Source organism: Anomaloglossus baeobatrachus, chromosome 7 (assembly GCF_048569485.1).
Source record: "Anomaloglossus baeobatrachus isolate aAnoBae1 chromosome 7, aAnoBae1.hap1, whole genome shotgun sequence".
NCBI classification, from domain to species: domain Eukaryota; kingdom Metazoa; phylum Chordata; class Amphibia; order Anura; family Aromobatidae; genus Anomaloglossus; species Anomaloglossus baeobatrachus.
In genome coordinates this window covers 18651855-18674302 of record NC_134359.1, presented here as the reverse complement: position 1 = coordinate 18674302, position 22448 = coordinate 18651855, and the positions used below count along the sequence as shown (strand labels likewise).

At 42.2% G+C, this 22448-nt stretch overlaps 1 long non-coding RNA gene across 1 annotated transcript; it reads left to right on the top strand.

Annotated features, from left to right (window-relative positions):
* The first annotated feature begins 519 nt into the window (after nucleotides 1-519).
* Nucleotides 520-22161, top strand: LOC142245818 (uncharacterized). The gene is made up of 4 exons (XR_012724799.1): nucleotides 520-601; nucleotides 3245-3305; nucleotides 3393-3521; nucleotides 20322-22161. It is a non-coding gene; the product is annotated as an uncharacterized LOC142245818 (long non-coding RNA).
* Nucleotides 22162-22448: the final 287 nt, after the last annotated feature.

The window sequence follows — 22448 nt, the reverse complement described above, 5'->3', positions numbered from 1 at the left end:
TCCTGGCTTCCTCTGCTGCTGACCCTGGCCAGTCTCCTGGCTTCCTCTGCTGCTGTCCCCGGCCAGTCTCCTGGCTTCCTCTGCTGCTGTCCCCGGCCAGTCTCCTGGCTTCTTCTTCTGCTGTCCCCGGCCAGTCTCCTGGCTTCTTCTTCTGCTGCCCCCGGCCAGTCTCCTGGCTTCTTCTTCTGCTGCCCCCGGCCAGTCTCCTGGCTTCTTCTTCTGCTGCCCCCGGCCAGTCTCCTGGCTTCCTCTGCTGCTGTCCCCGGCCAGTCTCCTGGCTTCTTCTTCTGCTGCTGTCCCCGGCCAGTCTCCTGGCTTCTTCTTCTGCTGCCCCCGGCCAGTCTCCTGGCTTCTTCTTCTGCTGCCCCCGGCCAGTCTCCTGGCTTCCTCTGCTGCTGTCCCCGGCCAGTCTCCTGGCTTCTTCTTCTGCTGCCCCCGGCCAGTCTCCTGGCTTCCTCTTCTGCTCCACAGTCTAGTCTCCTGGCTTATTTTTCCAGCTCAGACCACTGCAGCCAGTCATATGATGTTCCCTGGTAGATGAGGAATCCAGGAGATACAGGGACATTGGCTGCAGTATGGCCGGGCGGCGGGGATCCAGCAGGTATGTATTTCTTTTTTTTATGTGTTTTTATAAGACCAGAGAAGAGGGAGAACCTCTGAGTGACAGATCTGAGCCCCGTGAGATTTCTCGGCTGTCACAAAGTAGCTGTCTCTCTTCTCTCTATAACCGAAAATTACAGACAGGAGAAGTGTGGCGCACGAGCGGAGTTCATGAGCGAGCGAGGCGGGAGTGAGGCGCACAGACGGGATTTTGGGATCTAATTGTGTGTATGAATATCACAATCGGAGTGGTTTAATTACGTTGCAATTCCCAACAATGCCCCGGGAAGGAGCCTGGTGCCCGCAGGACGCGCAGACCTGCTGTATACCGCGATAACTCCTACACGGCACAGTGTGTTTGCATTGTGCGGCACAATACGGTGCACAGACGGCCGGGCTTTGTGCCTGCCCTGACATCATTTAGGCTCGGTAATTATCCTGCATTTATTTTCTATGGCTTTCTATGCACTAGTACAATGCAGGGGCATCCCTCCCAATAGCGCCCCACCTCCGGCGGCTGCCCCCGTTTGGATTTTTTACGGATTAAAGCCGACCATTCCCCCCTCTCCGTCCTTTCTGGAATTTGGTCCTGCGGGGAAAGCGGCGCAGCAAGAGACGAGTCTGCTCGGCGCAGATAAAATCTTTTCTTTGTGGCCAGAGATTGGCTTTTTTATCACAGTCTTCTCTCGCGCTCCCTCCTCTCTCCTCCCGGGCTGAGCTGTGGGGCTGGAGCCGTTCACTGCTAAAAGCAATGAGAAATTCTTCCCATCCTGCCAGATAATCAAAAGCAGAATAGCTCAATGCTATCAAATAGTCGGCAGGAGGACGACAATCGCCCACCGCCGCCCGGAGCCCCGGAGCTAGCCCTCCGTGCACTGCCCAACAATGTCTTGGTCCTACTTCTTCAAAGATATTTAAATTGGGGAAAATAAACTAAGATTTCTGAGCTTCTGTCTTTATAAGAGAAATTATTAGCTTAATGGGCTACTGTGTTTCTCTAGAAAAAGCCAACTAGAAGCTAAAGGGCTAGAAAAAAGCAAAGGCTAGAAATATGTGGCCCCATTACCTGGAAATAGGCGCAATGTCAACCGATTGTCGCGGGTCTGGCCTCTCCAATCCCCGTCAATCACCGATTATCGCTTTGTCTGCAGCGGCCACTACAGGTGAAATTGAGTATTACATCCTTAAAAAATGGCCAACTGTCTCTTTAAGGCCTCATCACACGAACCGGAGACGCGGACACACGTAAATCCATTAAAATCAATGGGTTTGTGCACAAGTGTGAGTTTTAACATGGACCGTGTGTAGCATATGCGTGTCCATGTGCTCCACACAGCACCATGTCCGTTTTCTGCCGGCAGCACGGGTGTCACACAGAACGAACACTGATGTGACGCGCATGAGCAAAAAATACAGGTCACATAAAAATAAAGAATTTGTATAATTGCCTGTCTCCGGCGCTGCTGTTGCTTCCGGACCCGCTCATTATGCTCATGAATATTTATTGCACCACAGACCCGGGAGTAACAGCAGCACCGGGGACAGGTAAGTATACAGCTCATGCAGTCGGTGTGCTATCCGGATGTCACACTGATGACACACACATTGACACATGCACACCCATGCGCACCTTCACTACGTTTGCATTTTGCACAGATGTGTAAAAGAGACCTAAGGCTGTGTGCACACATTGCAGGTTTTTTTCCATGTTTTGCAATATGTTTTTTTCTTGCAGATTTTAATCAGTCTGCAAGGGAAAACGTATCCAGGCAAAGTCTAGAAGAATCCTAAAGTGCAGTGCACACGTTGCAGATTTTTTCCTTGCAGATTTTGGCGCAGAAAAAAACTGCCCCAAACCATTGACATGTAAATTGTTTCAGTTTTTTTCTTCCAGTGTAGAATGCAAAAAAATGCATCGAAAAATGTGAAACATTGCATAAAATGTCCGTTTTTTTTCCCTGAGTGTTTTTCCTTGCATGAGATGTAGCTTTAGCTACAGAAAATCTGCACCCAAATCTGCAACATGGGAACATACCCTAAGGATGTGTGCATTTTTGTTGCGTTTTTGCTTTCAAATTTTCAGAAATTTGGAAGGAAATGCTGATGCCAGCAAGTGAATGAGAATTCTGAAGTCTCATGCACACGTTCAGGATTTTTTTCTTGCGGATTTTTGCTGCAGAAATGTCAATTCTTTCTGCGTTTTCACCATTGAAAGCAATTGGGGGAAAAAAACGCATAAAAAAGCGCCAAAAAATGCATTAACAAAACTCAGCAAATAACTGCAAAAACTAGTGTTTTTGCTGCAGCGTTTTTCCTGCCGGGAGATGCAGATTTGGTGCAGAAATTTCTCGAACCAAATCTGCAACGTGTGCACATGAGCAGAGAGCCATGTCTCTAGAGAAAAAAGTGCAATAATGATAAAGTGAACCTCCATCTTCCTTCCATCTATCTTTTCATAGAGGATAATCCATCAAATGTCCGTTAGCAAAAAAAGGTTAGAAAAAAGGAAAAACCAGGGGATCAGACTGCAGAAAGTTTGTTAATAGTTTGTATCCATGGAGACACATAGCTCTGCATTGGAGCTGTGTACTAAAAACGAGATGATGTTACTCTATTTGCAATGTTATTTTATGTTTCCTTTTAGATGCGCTGGAGCGAGGCGATGGATAATGTGGACGTGCCCTTTAAGGCCGTCATTTCTCCAGGTTTGCTCGGTTAATGCTTTCTGTTTCCTAAGTCCATAAACAATCTTCCTGCATTTTACATGTTAATGTTTCGCCGTTTCTTTCTAGAAATCCCCCGCCCTGACGTATTGTGCGATCCGAGCATTTCTTCACCCAGAAATCTGTAATTGAGCATCTCCCGCTCGCACTGGCCCATTATAACCTGAGTTATTACCGTGGATTTCGAGGAATACAATGGTAATACACGTTTTATTATATTAATGCTTTCAATATTTAGCACTTTTATGTTCATTAAATCACGTTAATGCAGACAATAACCTGCGCCGGCTGCTGAGGGCGAACGTCTGGAGATTGGATGACAGCGAGGACAAGGATGAGATCAGAGGCTGAGGATCATAATCTGATCGGAGTCATTACATTAATGGGCATATGTACTGTACAACCCGGGCACTGCCCTCAGGAACTGCAAGGGGGAGCGCTGCTCCGGAGGCTGGCCTCATCCCTCATGTGTAAAAGAGGGGAAGGACATTCGGAGAGTCACAGCTCTGGAGTATAATGCAGAACATAACTCAACATCAGGACAGGATAAGTAATGTAAGTACACAGGGACTGCACCAGAATAGTGAGTGCAGCTCTGGAGTATAATACAGGATGTAACTCAGGATCAGTAATGTAATGTATGTACACAGTGACTGCACCAGCAGAATAGTGAGTGCAGCTCTGGAGTATAATTGAGGATGTAACTCAGGATCAGTACAGGATTAGTAATGTAATGTATGTACAGTGACTGCTCCAGCAGAATAGTGAGTGCAGCTCTGGAGTATAATACAGGATCAGTAATGTAATGTAATATACACAGTGACTGCACCAGCAGAATAGCGAGTGCAGCTCTGGAGTATAATACAGGAGGTAACTCAGGATCAGTAATGTAATGTATGTACACAGTGACTGCACCAGCAGAATAGTGAGTGCAGCTCTGGAGTATAATACAGGAGGTAACTCAGGATCAGTAATGTAATGTATGTACACAGTGACTGCACCAGCAGAATAGTGAGTGCAGCTCTGGAGTGTAATACAGGCTGTTGTTAGGATCAGTACAGTTTCCTTGTGGACATTCCAGATTAACGCCTCCCCCATATGATACAATCTGTGTTTCGCCACCCTCAGAGTTGGGTTTGGTTACCTCTTTTACCCTATAGTTTTCTTTCTCCATTACCCAAGTTGTGAGCTTACTCCTGTAGTAATAGCAGAAAATAATTTTATCTTCCTGCAGAGCAGCGCTTCGCTTCACATTGGACACAATGTTCCGATTCTTTATGTAGTTAAATGTAGCTTAGAAGGCATAGTGACACTTTTACCCTCCAGAGGAAGCATATGATGCAGTGACGCAGCCATATGTCTGCTGCTCCCAGAGACTTGCTGAACTAGCAGACTGCGAGCGTTTCGCCATGGAGGATCGCTCTTATACTTTCCTATTAGACTCAGCTCGTCGAAATTTTAGACTTTTTAGGACCTTCAGTTTTTTTTCCTTTATGACATTTCCCCTGAGATAGAAGGAAATCAATAAGATTTGGAGCGCAGGGAGACGACTATGTGTGCAGCATATTCCGGCCATTCCTCACTCTGTATTAGGACAGCTGAAGTCCGGCTGCACCGAGGAGCCGCTCTGCAGAAAATATTCGGTTATTGCTACGCCAGCCATTTCTGCAGAAATTATGGGGCACTTGTCATACGTCTAATGCAGCGCAGGCTGTCCGACAGGAGAAAATGGCCCAGAGGCGGCAGCGGTCGCTGTCACATCCAGACCATGGAGAGGGGACACGGATTCTGCACTGAAGCCTCGCTGCTTTAAACTGTAGCAATATTTTACCCAAAACCTTCAAAAACGTGGTTATGTTTCCCTCATCTTGTGATGCACATACCAGTCTGTACTATCCGCACTGTAATGATTTTAAGGGGTTAGTTCCTGTTCATTCTGCCAGTACTATAGGTGCTGGAACGTACTTTCCCTTCACTTACCAGAAATGCAGTGTTTTTGCCATTGTCTAAAGAAGTGCCTTTCCTGAATGGAAAGCCCTCAATATATTATGCCTTTATGTAGTATGATGTACTGGAGAGCAGAAGCGGATAGACAAAGACCAACCTTCAATTACTGTAGAGAGTCAAACACCGGTCTGTACTTTCTGACCTGTAGAGACAAGTTCTGACCACACTCCCAGTAGAAGGATACAAACCTGCCCCCACTTCCTGTAGAAGGATACAAACCTGCCTCCACTTCCTGTAGAAGGATACAAACCTGCCCCCACTTCCTGTAGAGACATAGATCTGCCCCCTACTTTCTGCAGAGAGAAAAACCCACTGCCACTTCCTGTAGAGGAATAAAGAGAAGCCCCAATTTTCTGTAGAAAGACAAATATCTGCCCCCACTTCCTGTATAAAGACAAAGGCTAGCCCCCACTTCCTGTATAAAGACAAGGATCTGCCTCCACTTCCTGTAAAAGACAAAGATCTGCCTCCACTTCCTGTAAAAGACAAAGGCTAGCCCCCACTTTCTGTAGAAGGACAAAGACCCATCCCTGTTCCTGTAGAAAGACAAAGATCTGCCTCCACTTCCTATAAAATAGACAAAAATCTGGCTCCACTTCCTGTAGAGAGACAAAGATCTGCCACCACTTCCTGTAGAGAGACAAAGATCTGCCTCTACTTCCTGTAGAGAGACAAAGATCTGCCTCTACTTCCTGTAGAGAGACAAAGATCTGCCACCACTTCCTGTAGAGAGACAAAGATCTGCCACCACTTCCTATAGAGAGACAAAGATCTGCCTCCACTTCCTGTAGAGAGACAAAGATTTGCCTCTACTTCCTATAAAAAAAAGACAAAAATCTGGCTCCACTTCCTGTAGAGACAAATATCTGCCTCCACTTCCTGTAGAGAGACAAATATCTGCCTCCACTTCCTGTAGAGAGACAAAGATCTGCCACCACTTCCTGTAGAGAGACAAAGAACTGCCTCCATTTCCTGTAGAGAGACAAAGATCTGCCACCACTTCCTGTAGAGAGACAAAGATCTGCCTCCACTTCCTGTAGAGAGACAAAGATTTGCCTCTACTTCCTATAAAAAAGACAAAAATCTGGCTCCACTTCCTGTAGAGACAAATATCTGCCTCCACTTCCTGTAGAGAGACAAAGATCTGCCACCACTTCCTGTAGAGAGACAAAGATCTGCCTCCACTTCCTGTAGAGAGACAAAGATCTGCCACCACTTCCTGTAGAGAGACAAAGATCTGCCTCCATTTCCTGTAGAGAGACAAAGATCTGCCTCCACTTCCTGTAGAGAGAAAAAGATCTGCCTCCACTTCCTGTAGAGAGACAAAGATCTGCCTCCACTTCCTGTAGAGAGACAAAGATCTGCCTCCACTTCCTGTAGAGAGACAAAGATCTGCCTCCACTTACTGTAAAGAGACAAAGATCTGGCTCCACTTCCTGTAGAGAGACAAAGATCTGCCTCCACTTCCTGTAGAGAGACAAAGATCTGCCACCACTTCCTGTAGAGAGACAAAGATCTGCCACCACTTCCTTTAGAGAGACAAAGATCTGCCTCCACTTCCTGTAGAGAGACAAAGATCTACCACCACTTCCTGTAGAGAGACAAATATCTGCCTCCACTTCCTGTAGAGAGACAAAGATCTGCCACCACTTCCTGTAGAGAGACAAAGATCTGCCTCCACTTCCTGTAGAGAGACAAAGATCTGCCACCACTTCCTGTAGAGAGACAAAGATCTGCCTCCACTTCCTGTAGAGAGACAAAGATCTGCCTCCACTTCCTGTAGAGAGACAAAGATCTGCCTCCACTTCCTGTAGAGAGACAAAGATCTGCCTCTACCTCCTGTAGAGAGACAAAGATCTGCCACCACTTCCTGTAGAGAGACAAAGATCTGCCACCACTTCCTGTAGAGAGACAAAGATCTGCCTCCACTTCCTGTAGAGAGACAAAGATCTGCCTCCACTTCCTGTAGAGAGACAAAGATCTGCCTCCACTTCCTGTAGAGAGACAAAGATCTGCCTCCACTTCCTGTAGAGAGACAAAGATCTGCCACCACTTCCTGTAGAGAGACAAAGATCTGCCACCACTTCCTGTAGAGAGACAAAGATCTGCCTCCTCTTCCTGTAGAGAGACAAAGATCTGCCACCACTTCATGTAGAGAGACAAAGATCTGCCTCCACTTCCTGTAGAGAGACAAAGATCTGCCTCCACTTCCTGTAGAGAGACAAGGACCCGCCCCCTTTCCTGTAGAAAGACAAAGACTGCCCCCAGCTTCCTGTAGAAGGACAAAGACTGGTCCTCACTTCCTCTTTAAACACAAAGACCCATCCCCAGTTCCTGTTCCTGTTCAGAAAGAAAGACCTTCCCCACTTACTGTACAGACACAAAGACTCACCCCCACTTCCTGTAGAGAGACAAAGACCTGCCACACTTCCTTTTGATTAACAAAAACCCACCCCCACTTCTTGTAAAAAGACAAAGACCCTCCTCCAATTCCTGAAGAGGGAGAAGAACCCACCCACACTTCCTGAAAAGGGACAAGAACCCGCCCCCACTTCCTGAAGATGGACAAGAACCCCCCCACACTTCCTGAAGAGGGACAAGAACCCCCCCACACTTCCTGAAGAGGGAAAAGAACCCCCCCACACTTCCTGAAGAGGGACAAGGACCCGCCCCCACTTCCTGAAGAGGGACAAGAACCCCCCACACTTCTTGAAGAGGGACAAGAACCCCCCACACTTCCTGAAGAAGGAAAAGAACCCCCCCACACTTCCTGAAGAGGGACAAGGACCCCCCCACACCTCCTGAAGAAGGACAAGAACCCGCCCCCACTTCCTGAAGAAGGACAAGGACCCTCCCCCACTTCCTGTAATCCGTCTTGATATCTCTGCTGCTAGGGACTGATTACATTTGACATTTTATACATTTCGAGTCGACAGTTGAATAGTTGCAAATTTGCTTGAAAAAAGGGCGGTTCCATTGAGGGTACTCCCAGACAGACGTTCGTCTGTAAATGGGTAGGCAGATGTTAGGGGTATGACTAGCAGTTTTGTGCCAGGAAAAGGCCTCTAGTGTTCATCCTGAGCTTTCCGGTTCATAAATGTTGTTTATGCTAGCACTGAGAATGGCTGTAGAATTTACACAGAGAAAGCAATGGGGAAACAACATAGGCCAGAAAGTAGACACGGCCCCCTCTTTCATAAGACCCTTGGGGTCCAGGCATCACATTAATGGCTTATAGTAAGGATAGGCCACTTATTTATATTCCTAGAGAGCCCCTTGAATAAAATATACATATATATACTGTATATATATGCCCATTGAACAGTAATTTCCCCCATTTTCAGAATCTGGTATTTCTCACATTTATACTGAAATGTATCTCATTTTGCTTTCTGGAGTTTGATGAACTTTTCTGTAGCTTTTCTAAAAGTATCGACAATTACAGATGGAGAAGAGACCAATTACCTGCTATTGTGTGAGACACTTGTATCTATCCACAATGAGGAAAGGTATCAAGGGAATAATATCTGCATATTTACATAGATCTGAATGCTGCAGCTTCATCTACAGGGTTAACACCTAGAAAATGGGAACATTCACTACAACTGGCTTCCCTAAATAACATATACAAACGGTGCATGTATAAGTATATACAGGAGATGCCCAGGTTATACCGGCTGTACATATATAATTATATACAGGAGATGCCCAGGTTATACCAGCTGTACATATATAATTATATACAGGAGATACCCAGGTTATACCTGCTGTACATATATAATTATATACAGGAGATGCCCAGGTTATACCGGCTGTACATATATAATTATATACAGGAGATGCCCAGGTTATACCGGCTGTACATATATAATTATATACAGGAGATGCCCAGATTATACCAGCTGTACATATATAATTATATACAGGAGATGCCCAGGTTATACCGGCTGTACATATATAATTATATACAGGAGATGCCCAGGTTATACCAGCTGTACATATATAATTATATACAGGAGATGCCCAGGTTATACCGGCTGTACATATATAATTATATACAGGAGATGCCCAGGTTATACCAGCTGTACATATATAATTATATACAGGAGATGCCCAGGTTATACCGGCTGTACATATATAATTATATACAGGAGATGCCCAGATTATACCAGCTGTACATATATAATTATATACAGGAGATGCCCAGATTATACCAGCTGTACATATATAATTATATACAGGAGATGCCCAGGTTATACCGGCTGTACATATATAATTATATACAGGAGATGCCCAGGTTATACCGTCTGTACATATATAATTATATACAGGAGACACCCAGGTTATACCAGCTGTACATATATAATTATATACAGGAGATGCCCAGATTATACCAGCTGTACATATATAATTATATACAGGAGATGCCCAGGTTATACCAGCTGTACATATATAATTATTTACAGGAGATGCCCAGGTTATACCGGCTGTACATATATAATTATATACAGGAGATGCCCAGGTTATACCAGCTGTACATATATAATTATATGCAGGAGATGCCCAGGTTATACCGGCTGTACATATATAATTATATACAGGAGATGCCCAGCTTATACCGGCTGTACATATATAATTATATACAGGAGATGCCCAGGTTATACCGGCTGTACATATATAATTATATACAGGAGATGCCCAGCTTATACCGGCTGTACATATATAATTATATACAGGAGATGCCCAGGTTATACCGGCTGTACATATATAATTATATACAGGAGATGCCCAGGTTATACCAGCTGTACATATATAATTATATACAGAAGATGCCCAGCTTATACCGGCTGTACATATATAATTATATACAGGAGATGCCCAGGTTATACCGGCTGTACATATATAATTATATACAGGAGATGCCCAGGTTATACCGGCTGTACATATATAATTATATGCAGGAGATGCCCAGGTTATACCGGCTGTACATATATAATTATATACAGGAGATGCCCAGGTTATACCAGCTGTACATATATAATTATATACAGGAGATGCCCAGGTTATACCAGCTGTACATATATAATTATATACAGGAGATGCCCAGATTATACCAGCTGTACATATATAATTATATACAGGAGATGCCCAGGTTATACCGGCTGTACATATATAATTATATACAGGAGATGCCCAGGTTATACCGGCTGTACATATATAATTATATACAGGAGATGCCCGGGTTATACCGGCTGTACATATATAATTATATACAGGAGATGCCCAGGTTATACCGGCTGTACATATATAATTATATACAGGAGATGCCCAGGTTATACCGGCTGTACATATATAATTATATACAGGAGATGCCCAGGTTATACCAGCTGTACATATATAATTATATACAGGAGATGCCCAGGTTATACTGGCTGTACATATATAATTATATACAGGAGATGCCCAGGTTATACCGGCTGTACATATATAATTATATACAGGAGATGCCCAGGTTATACCAGCTGTACATATATAATTATATACAGGAGATGCCCAGGTTATACCAGCTGCACATATATAATTATATACAGGAGATGCCCAGGTTATACCAGCTGTACATATATCATTATATACAGGAGATGCCCAGGTTATACCAGCTATACATATATAATTATATACAGGAGATGCCCAGGTTATACCGGCTGTACATATATAATTATATACAGGAGATGCCCAGGTTATACCAGCTGTACATATATAATTATATACAGGAGATACCCAGGTTATACCAGCTGTACATATATAATTATATACAGGAGATGCCCAGGTTATACCGGCTGTACATATAGAATTATATACAGGAGATGCCCAGGTTATACCGGCTGTACATATAGAATTATATACAGGAGATGCCCAGGTTATACCAGCTGTACATATATAATTATATACAGGAGATGCCCAGGTTATACCAGCTGCACATATATAATTATATACAGGAGATGCCCATGTTATACCAGCTGTACATATATAATTATATACATGAGATACCCAGGTTATACCATCTGTACATATATAATTATATACAGGAGATACCCAGGTTATACCGGCTGTACATATATAATTATATACAGGAGATGCCCGGGTTATACCGGCTGTACATATAGAATTATATACAGGAGATGCCCGGGTTATACCGGCTGTACATATATAATTATATACATGAGATTCCCAGGTTATACCAGCTGTACATATATAATTATATACAGGAGATGCCCGGGTTATACCGGCTGTACATATATAATTATATACAGGGGATGCCCAGGTTATACCGGCTGTACATATATAATTATATACAGGAGATGCCCAGGTTATACCGGCTGTACATATATAATTATATAGAGGAGATGCCCAGGTTATACCAGCTGTACATATAGAATTATATACAGGAGATGCCCAGGTTATACCAGCTGTACATATATAATTATATACAGGAGATGCCCGGGTTATACCAGCTGTACATATATAATTATATACAGGAGATGCCCGGGTTATACCAGCTGTACATATATAATTATATACATGAGATTCCCAGGTTATACCAGCTGTACATATATAATTATATACAGGAGATGCCCGGGTTATACCGGCTGTACATATATAATTATATACAGGGGATGCCCAGGTTATACCGGCTGTACATATATAATTATATACAGGAGATGCCCAGGTTATACCGGCTGTACATATATAATTATATAGAGGAGATGCCCAGGTTATACCAGCATGTGCTCTATACATAGTCTGCAGAGTGGTTGCTGGGGCTGGCAGTGATGCTCTGCAGCACAGGTTGCTATTAGCGGCGTTCTCTCCTCCGCAGCACATCTATATTGGGCACGTCACAGTGTAACACTTTGTTTTGGAGCAGAGTCAATACATTCGACATGCACCGCGGGTTAAAGGTTTACATGTGTCAGTTGGGGAAATGTGCACAGTCTGCAACTCTTTTCCGATGACTGTTTTCCTGTAGCCGCTGTCAGTTGAAAGACGAAAAAATCTTTCTCCAGAGCCAGCACTTCACTGGGCGATATAGTCATAGAATGCTGGAACCATTGAAGAGACAGTGCAATATTTTACATTAGGAGACATCTTGGATCTTTGTGTTTTATAAACAAAGAAAAAAGCCAAAAATTCTGCATCTCTGGTCCCTGCCTAGAAGACGCACGGGGAACAGAATCCCATCTGCAGCCGCTGACGGTGTAACCGCCGTGTAATGTTTGTGTCATCGGTCACCGGTGACTCCGGCGCTTCCTCCGATCACATTTTATTACAATGTAACGGTTTAAGATAGAGTTTTGTCCTCATTAAAGTAATTGTCTCGTGGCAGGCAGTGCGTTTATCTTCAGCACAGAATCCCATTATTTCCCATTAATCCTCATCTCACAGAAAAATCTGAAGCCATTTAACTGTCACACTGACCAGGCAAATGCTTAAAGGGTAATTCCAGACACCAATCATAGGTGCAATAAAACACATATTGCATGGGAACAAGATTAAAATACACTGGGGCAAATTAAGGTTGGAGCTACAAGGGGAAATGTGTCAAGGGACACTGAAATTGCAGTATCGCATCTAATTATTTCCTATAGGATCACACTGCAACATCGAGACGCAAGTGTTTCCAAACATCGTGGATTTTCTGTCACTGGTCATAAGTTGCCTGCAACACACCATAAGTTTTTGATTGTGCAACTTGTCTGAGATTCACCTTGGAACCTAAGCCTTACTAACCCCGTCGAGATGGCATAAACAATGGGAGCACAACATTTTTTGGTCCAAGGGCCACATTGCCATACTGAGCCAATCCCTAGGGCTGCAAAAAATGCAAGGGGTACTTACATGAGTACACCACCAGGATTATCATCAGTACATTAATACATTACCAGAACCATCATCAGTACATTAATACATCACCAGAACCATCATCAGTACATGAATACATCACCTGAACCATAATCAGTAGATTAATACATCACCAGAACCATCATCAGTACATGAATACATCACCAGAACCATCATCAGTACATGGATACATCACCTGAACCATCATCAGTACATTAATGAATCACCAGAACCATCATCAGTACATTAATGAATCACCAGAACCATCATCAGTACATGAATCTATCACCAGAACCATCAACAGTACATTAATACATCACCAGAACCATCATCAGTACATGGATACATCACCAGAACCATCATCAGTACATTAATACATCACCAGAATCATCATCAGTACATTAATGAATTACCAGAACCATCATCAGTACATGAATCCATCACCAGAACCATAATCAGTACATTAATACATCACCATAACCATCATCAGTACATTAATGCATCACCAGAACCATCATAAATACATTAATGAATCACCAAAACCATCATCAGTACGTGAATAAATCACCAGAACCATCATCAGTACATTAATACATCACCAGAACCATCATCAGAACATTAATGCATCACCATAACCATCATAAATACATTAATGAATCACCCAAACCATCATCAGTACGTGAATACATCACCAGAACGATCATCAGTACATTAATACATCAAAAGAAGCAAGTTTTAAGCATTTGAAAAGGATTTGGAGAGTTTCTGCTCAGTTTCTGCTAAAAAAAAAAAAAAATAATCAGTGTGAACACGCAATAATTTAAACTGATTTTTGGAGTTGAAACTCAAGAAATCTTCCTCATAAAAAAGTCAAAACTTAGAGATTTGAGACTAATTTTTAACATTGCCATGAAGCACATAGATTACTACATGTGTAGAAGATCAGAACCACCGTCCTTACATGAGAGCGGAAACCAGAACCACAGTCAGTACATGAGTGTGGCACAAGAACCACCGTCATATATGTATACAGCACCAAGCATAGTGGAGCCATCAATTGCAATATCAGGTCAGACTCACATACAATTCTATTGCTTGAACCTACTATTCCCAGTACATCCTTAACACTGGTAAGGAGATGCTGCGAGTTGTTATAAGACATCATCAGACAGCGGACAATAAGGACCTCAGTAATGATGAGACTTAGTCACACAAATAATACCATTCAAGTATCTTATAGGAGACATCTTTTCCGATTAGAGTTGTTTCCATCCCTTTTGTCTCCATGTAGTACAGATGCCATGATGAGATTTCTTGCCCACAACTCGTCCCTGCAGATTCGCCTCTTCTCCGTCTTCAGCAGCACTTCACAATGTGATTCCATTAAAAATAAAAGTATCATTATACTGCCAAATAAATAAAATCTCACATGCTGCGCCCCTAAATAAATATTTGCCCCAGCTGTGCTTTCTGCACAAAATATTCCTCCTTCCACACTGCTCCTCTCTATAATGTTGCCACCCCCGCACTGCTGCTTTCCATAATATCCCCCACACTGCTACCCATCTCCATAATATCTCCCCCCCAAAGCCCCTCTCCATATTGTCTTCCCTCACACATTACCCCTCTCTACATAATATCCCCCACACTGCCCCTCTCTTTATAATTTCATTCCCCCACACTGCCTTTCTTCATAATATCCCCCACACTGCCCCTCTCCATAATATCCCCCCACACTTCCCCTTGCCATAATATCCTCCAATACTGCCCTTCTTCATAATATCCTCCCACACTTCCTCGCTTCATAATATCCCTCCCCCCACATTGCCCCTCTCTATCATAATCCCCCCATAATGAGCTTCTCCATACGGTGTCCTCCCACACTGAGCCACTCCATAATATTACCACCCCACACACATTCCCCTAATCAAGAATATCTCCTCAAACTGCCCCCTTACCTTAATACCCCCCCTGCCCTACCTTGTATTTTGCTTCCTTTCACAATATAAAAACCATAGTGTGTGTGTCTTGGCACATATATAATCGTCGGCTTCTCCATGGAGTGCTAACTGAGGCCGATGTGTCCGCTGCCTGTGCAGTGCCAGCAGCAGCGTGATGACATTAACAGCATGCTGACCTCATCACACTGCTGGAAGTCATAGCAGGCGCTGACGAGCTCTGCTCTGCTCCAGTCCTGGCGCAATGTTTTCAGTCTAAGAGATGCGAATACATTTGAATATTGGAAGCAGAGAGCGGCGTCTGCCAGACAGGACAGCAAAGCCTTTGGCTAGTCGCATGTTGTGCAGACCTGGCATAAACAAAGACAAGGCACTCAGAAAAAGAGGCAAATCTATCACAGTGATATATGCTGTTAATAGTTTTGGCAAAATATTCCAGTATGGTGCATTGTTGTATTACACTTCTTATTGACAAATTTGTCTAAAATTATTTGGGACAAAATTCTGACAAATTAATTTAGTAAATCTGTCCCTTTGTGTTCTATCTCTTTAGATATTTTAAGTTTACCTTTATTAATACTAACTACTGTATACTGCCTCCCTATTGTTGAATACTATAATACTGCCCCTATGTACAAGAATATAACTACTATAATACTGCCCCCTATGTACAAGAATATAACTACTATAATACTGCCCCCTATGTACAAGAATATAACTACTATAATACTGCCCCCTATGTACAAGAATATAACTACTATAATACTGCCCCAATGTACAAGAATATAACTACTATAATACTACCCCCTATGTACAAGAATATAACTACTATCATACTGCTGCTTATATACAAGAATATAACTACTATAATACTGCCCCTATATACAAGAATATAACTACTATAATACTGCCCCCTATGTACAAGAATATAACTACTATAATACTGCCCCCTATGTACAAGAATATAACTACTATAATACTGCCCCTATGTACAAGAATATAACTACTATAATACTGCCCCAATGTACAAGAATATAACTACTATAATACTACCCCCTATGTACAAGAATATAACTACTATCATACTGCTGCTTATATACAAGAATATAACTACTATAATACTGCCCCTATATACAAGAATATAACTACTATAATACTGCTCCTGTGTACAAGAATATAACTACTAAAATACTGCCCCTATGTACAAGAATATAACTACTATAATACTGCCCCTATATACAAGAATATAACTACTATAATACTGCCCCTATGTACAAGAATATAACTACTATAATACTGCCCCCTATGTACAAGAATATAACTACTATAATACTGCCCCCTATGTACAAGAATATAACTACTATAATACTGCCCCCTATGTACAAGAATATAACTACTATAATACTGCCCCCTATGTACAAGAATATAACTACTATCATACTGCTGCTTATATACAAGAATATAACTACTATAATACTGCCCCTATATACAAGAATATAACTACTATAATACTGCCCCTATGTACAAGAATATAACTACTATAATACTGCCCCTATATACAAGAATATAACTACTATAATACTGCCCCTATATACAAGAATATAACTACTATAATACTGCCCCTATGTACAAGAATATAACTACTATAATACTGCCCCTATGTACAAGAATATAACTACTATAATACTGCCCCTATATACAAGAATATAACTACTATAATACTGCTCCCTATATACAAGAATATAACTACTATAATACTGCTCCTATATACAAGAATATAACTACTATAATACTGCCCCTATGTACAAGAACATAACTACTATAATACTGCTCCTATGTACAAGAATACAACTACTATAATACTGCCCCCTATGTACAAGAATATAACTACTATAATACTGCTCCTATGTACAAGAATATAACTACTATAATACTTCTCCTATGTACAAGAATATAACTACTATAATACTGCTCCTATGTACAAGAATATAACTACTATAATACTGCTCCTATGTACAAGAATACAACTACTATAATACTGCCCCCTATGTACAAGAATATAACTACTAGAATACTGCCTCTATGTACAAGAATATAACTACTATAATACTGCTCCTATGTACAAGAATATAACTACTATAATACTGCTCCTATGTACAAGAATATAACTACTATAATACTGCTCCTATGTACAAGAATATAACTACTATAATACTGCTCCTATGTACAAGAATATAACTACTATAATACTGCTCCTATGTACAAGAATATAACTACTATAATACTGCCCCTATGTACAAGAATATAACTACTAGAATACTGCCTCTATGTACAAGAATATAACTACTATAATACTGCCTCTATGTAAAGAATATAACTACTATAATACTGCCCCTATGTACAAGAATATAACTGCTATAATACTGCTCCTATGTACAAGAATATAACTACTATAATACTGCCCCTATGTACAAGAATATAACTACTAGAATACTGCCTCTATGTACAAGAATATAACTACTATAATACTGCCTCTATGTAAAGAATATAACTACTATAATACTGCCCCTATGTACAAGAATATAACTGCTATAATACTGCTCCTATGTACAAGAATATAATTACTATAATACTGCCCCCTATGTACAAGAATATAACTACTATAATACTGCCCCTATGTACAAGAATATAACTACTATAATACTGCTCCTATGTACAAGAATACAACTACTATAATACTGCCCCCTATGTACAAGAATATAGCTACTATAATACTGCTCCTATGTACAAGAATATAACTACTATAATACTGCTCCTATGTACAAGAATATAACTACTATAATACTGCCCCCTATGCACAAGAATATAACTACTATAATACTGCCTCTATGTAAAGAATATAACTACTATAATACTGCCCCTATGTACAAGAATATAACTGCTATAATACTGCTCCTATGTACAAGAATATAACTACTATAATACTGCCCCCTATGTACAAGAATATAACTACTATAATACTGCCCCTATGTACAAGAATATAACTACTATAATACTGCTCCTATGTACAAGAATACAACTACTATAATACTGCCCCCTATGCACAAGAATATAACTACTATAATACTGCCTCTATGTAAAGAATATAACTACTGTAATACTGCCCCCATGTACAAGAATATAACTGCTATAATACTGCTCCTATGTACAAGAATATAACTACTATAATACTGCCCCTATGTACAAGAATATAACTACTATAATACTGCCCCCTATGTACAAGAATATAACTACTATAATACTGCCCCTATGTACAAGAATATAACTACTATAATACTGCTCCTATGTGCAAGAATACAACTACTATAATACTGCCCCCTATGTACAAGAATATAGCTACTATAATACTGCTCCTATGTACAAGAATATAACTACTATAATACTGCCCCCTATGTACAAGAATATAACTACTATAATACTGCTCCTATATACAAGAATATAACTACTATAATACTGCTCCTATGTACAAGAATATAACTACTATAATATTGCCCCTATGTACAAGAATATAACTACTATAATACTGCTCCTATGTACAAGAATATAACTACTATAATATTGCCCCTATGTACAAGAATATAACTACTATAATACTGCTCCTATGTGCAAGAATACAACTACTATAATACTGCCCCCTATGTACAAGAATATAGCTACTATAATACTGCTCCTATGTACAAGAATATAACTACTATAATACTGCCCCCTATGTACAAGAATATAACTACTATAATACTGCCCCTATGTACAAGAATATAACTACTATAATACTGCTCCTATATACAAGAATATAACTACTATAATACTGCTCCTATGTACAAGAATATAACTACTATAATACTGCTCCTATGTACAAGAATATAACTACTATAATACTGCCCCTATGTACAAGAATATAACTACTATAATACTGCTCCTATGTACAAGAATATAACTACTATAATACTGCCCCTATGTACAAGAATATAACTACTATAATATTGCCCCTATGTACATGAATATAACTACTATAATACTGCCCCCTATGTACATGAATATAACTACTATAATACTGCCCCCTATGTACAAGAATATAACTACTATAATACTGCCCCTATGTACAAGAATATAACTACTATAATACTGCCCCCTATGTACAAGAATATAACTGCTATAATATTGCCGCAAATAGTAATTTTCTGCAGCGGTTGTTGATATTTTCCTCGGTGAGATCTGCAATGTTTTCTTCTGCCGCCTCGTATAAATAAATAAATAAATAAATAAATAGGAGGCTGCAGACGCGGTGGTTCTTATTAATTTCACATCAGACTCTGTGCTGTATAACATCATTATCTGATAATCTACCGTCACACTGTGGGTTTCTATAATGCTGAATAAAAGCGTCGCTGGTTGTGATGATAATTGCTTTTTATTTTGGTCCACAAATACCAAATTACACTCATTTGACTGAAAGTTAATGTTTTTGTAAACGAGAGAGGTGTCAGCAGCCGGCGGCGGCGGAATAAAAGGGTTTTCACCACCCCCTTTAAATGCTGGGTAGTCGCTTTTGGGCTGCAGAGGTCCCCTCCAGCCAGGAAAGGGTTACCCCCGGATTGTGTTTCCGTGCTCCCGGCGCAGTAATTGCCGGCGTGCCCCTGCATTATGAAGCCTGGCAGGCAGCAGGTGTGTGTTATAGAAGTCGTTTGGAAAACTGCGGCCTCTTTATCATTCCCAACTCCTTCACGCGGCGCCGCCGGGTCTCCCGAACATGACTACAAAGCCGGTGAGGTGATTTGTCCTCATTGGAGGCTTGAGCGAGAGGCGCAGAGCTGCCCGCGAGAGAGGCCTCCATCCTTCACCGAAACACATTAGAGCGGAGGCCGTGCGCGGCGTCTCATCTGTCCTATTAAGGCGGCGCGGAGGAGACACACACGGTGACCTCCGAGATTAGAGGTGCAGCCGGCGCCGCAGCAGCAGGCGCACACCATCACTCTGCACCACTTTCTCCATTATCTACTCTTTTGAATATTAAGGACTATTATATTATATTACGGTTTTTTTTTGTTATTTTACATTTGTTTGTTTCATGTTACAGGAATATTTTCCGGATCTGATGCTCGTAAGAACAGGACGGTCTGCCCTAAAAGAAGAGCCCTCGTGTCCATGCTGCACCCAGGAGGAGAAAGCTTAGGCTATCACAGGGTTGTGTTCAGTAGCGTAACGAGAGTTCGATGGGCCCTGGTGCAACATTTGTACACATTTAGCCTTCTAAATCCTATAAAGACATAAAACCCACCCCCATTATGTAGTAATGTCCCCATCCTGTTCTAATGTCCCCCATCCTGGGCTCCTTCCTGGTAAATATGTCCCCCATCCTGGTATATATCTCCACATCTTGGTATATATCCCCATCCTAGTATATACTGTATGTTCCCCATTCTAGCCCTCATCCTGGTGTGTATATACAACTCCATCCTGGTAAAAATGTCCCCCATCCTGGTACATATGTCCCTATCCTGGTATATATATATATATCCCAATACTGGGCCCCTCCTGGTGTATACTGTCCACCAGCTGGGCTCCTCCTAGTATATACTGACCTGCTCCTGGGGCCCTCCTGGTATATATTGTCCCCCTGCTGGGCCCATCCTGGCATATACTGTCTCCCTCCTAAGATATACTATCCCCCTCCTGGTATCTACTGTCCTCCTCCTGGTGTATACTGTCTTCTTGCTCTGCCCCTCCTAGTATATACTTGCCCCCTCCTGGGGCCCACATGGTATATATGTCACCATCCTGGTATATATATCCCAATACTGGGTCCCTCCTGGTGTATACTGTCCCCCTGCTGGGCCCCTCCTGGTATCTACTGTCCACTTACTGCTGTATACTGTCCTCCTGCTGGGACCCTGCTAGTATATAGTCTCCTGCTCCTGGTGCCCTCCTGGTATATACTGTCTCCCAGCTCGGCCCCTTCTGGTATATACTGTCCCCCTCCTGGTGTATACTGTCTTCTTGCTCTGCGCCTCCTAGTATATACTTGCCCCCTCCTGGGGCCCACATGGTATATATGTCACCATCCTGGTATATATATCCCAATACTGGGTCCCTCCTGGTGTATACTGTCCCCCTGCTGGACCCCTCCTGGTATCTACTGTCCACCTACTGGTGTATACTGTCCTCCTGCTATGCCCCTCCTCTTATATACGTGCCCCCTCCTGGGGCCCTCTTGGTATATACTGTCCACCTGCTTGGTCCATCCTGGTATATACTGTCCCCTTCCTGGTATGTACTGTCTCCCAGCTCGGCCCCTTCTGGTATATACTATCCCCCTCCTGGTATCTACTGTCCCCCTCCTGGTGTATACCGTCCTCCTGCTATGCCCCTCCTCTTATATACTTGCCCCCTCCTGGGGCCCTCTTGGTATATACTGTCCACCTGCTTGGTCCATCCTGGTATATACTGTCCCCTTCCTGGTATGTACTGTCCACCTCCTGGTATATATGTCCCCAACCTGGTAAATAGGACTACGTTCTATCTAATGCAAAAAATAACAGCCCTCCCTGGCTTCCATGTTACGCAGCATCTTCCTTTATTGCCAGCGCACAGTAGCCGGCCGGCAGCTTTCACTGGTGTCGGTGCTATTGCAATGCATGACGTCATTGCTATTCGCCGCACTCAGTCACTGGGACACAGATGAAAGCTGCTGGCTTGTTTGGCCGTCAGCGTGTATCGCAGTGCAGGGACCAGATGGGTCTGTACACCGCAATACATGTCAGCTGGATATGCAGCCTCGGACGCAGATCCAGCTGAAGCAGGGGCTGGGGCCGGCAGCCCCCTACACCCCGGAGCCTGGTGGCAGTTGTGATCCCTGTGGCTGCTATTGTTCCACCCCTGGTTATGTTCACACGGAGCTTTTTGGTAAGTTTTCTTTTGCATGGTTTTTTTCATTAGTTTTATGTAAATCCATGTTAATTAAATGCGGCTTTTTATGGTACCAGTAAAACCTGTGAGATTCCAGAACTCTGCTGCACACACATTTGCTTTTTTTTTCCTGACTGAAATGTAAAACTGCTGCGTTTTTTTTAAAGAAGCCGCGTGTCAATTCTTTCAGCGTTTTTGCTATTTTTTTTTCAACACAGAAAGCAATGAGAGTGCAAGCACAGCTGCCTTTTTGCTGCATTTTTCTGGTTATTGCTGCGGTTTTAGTGAAAGAATCTAG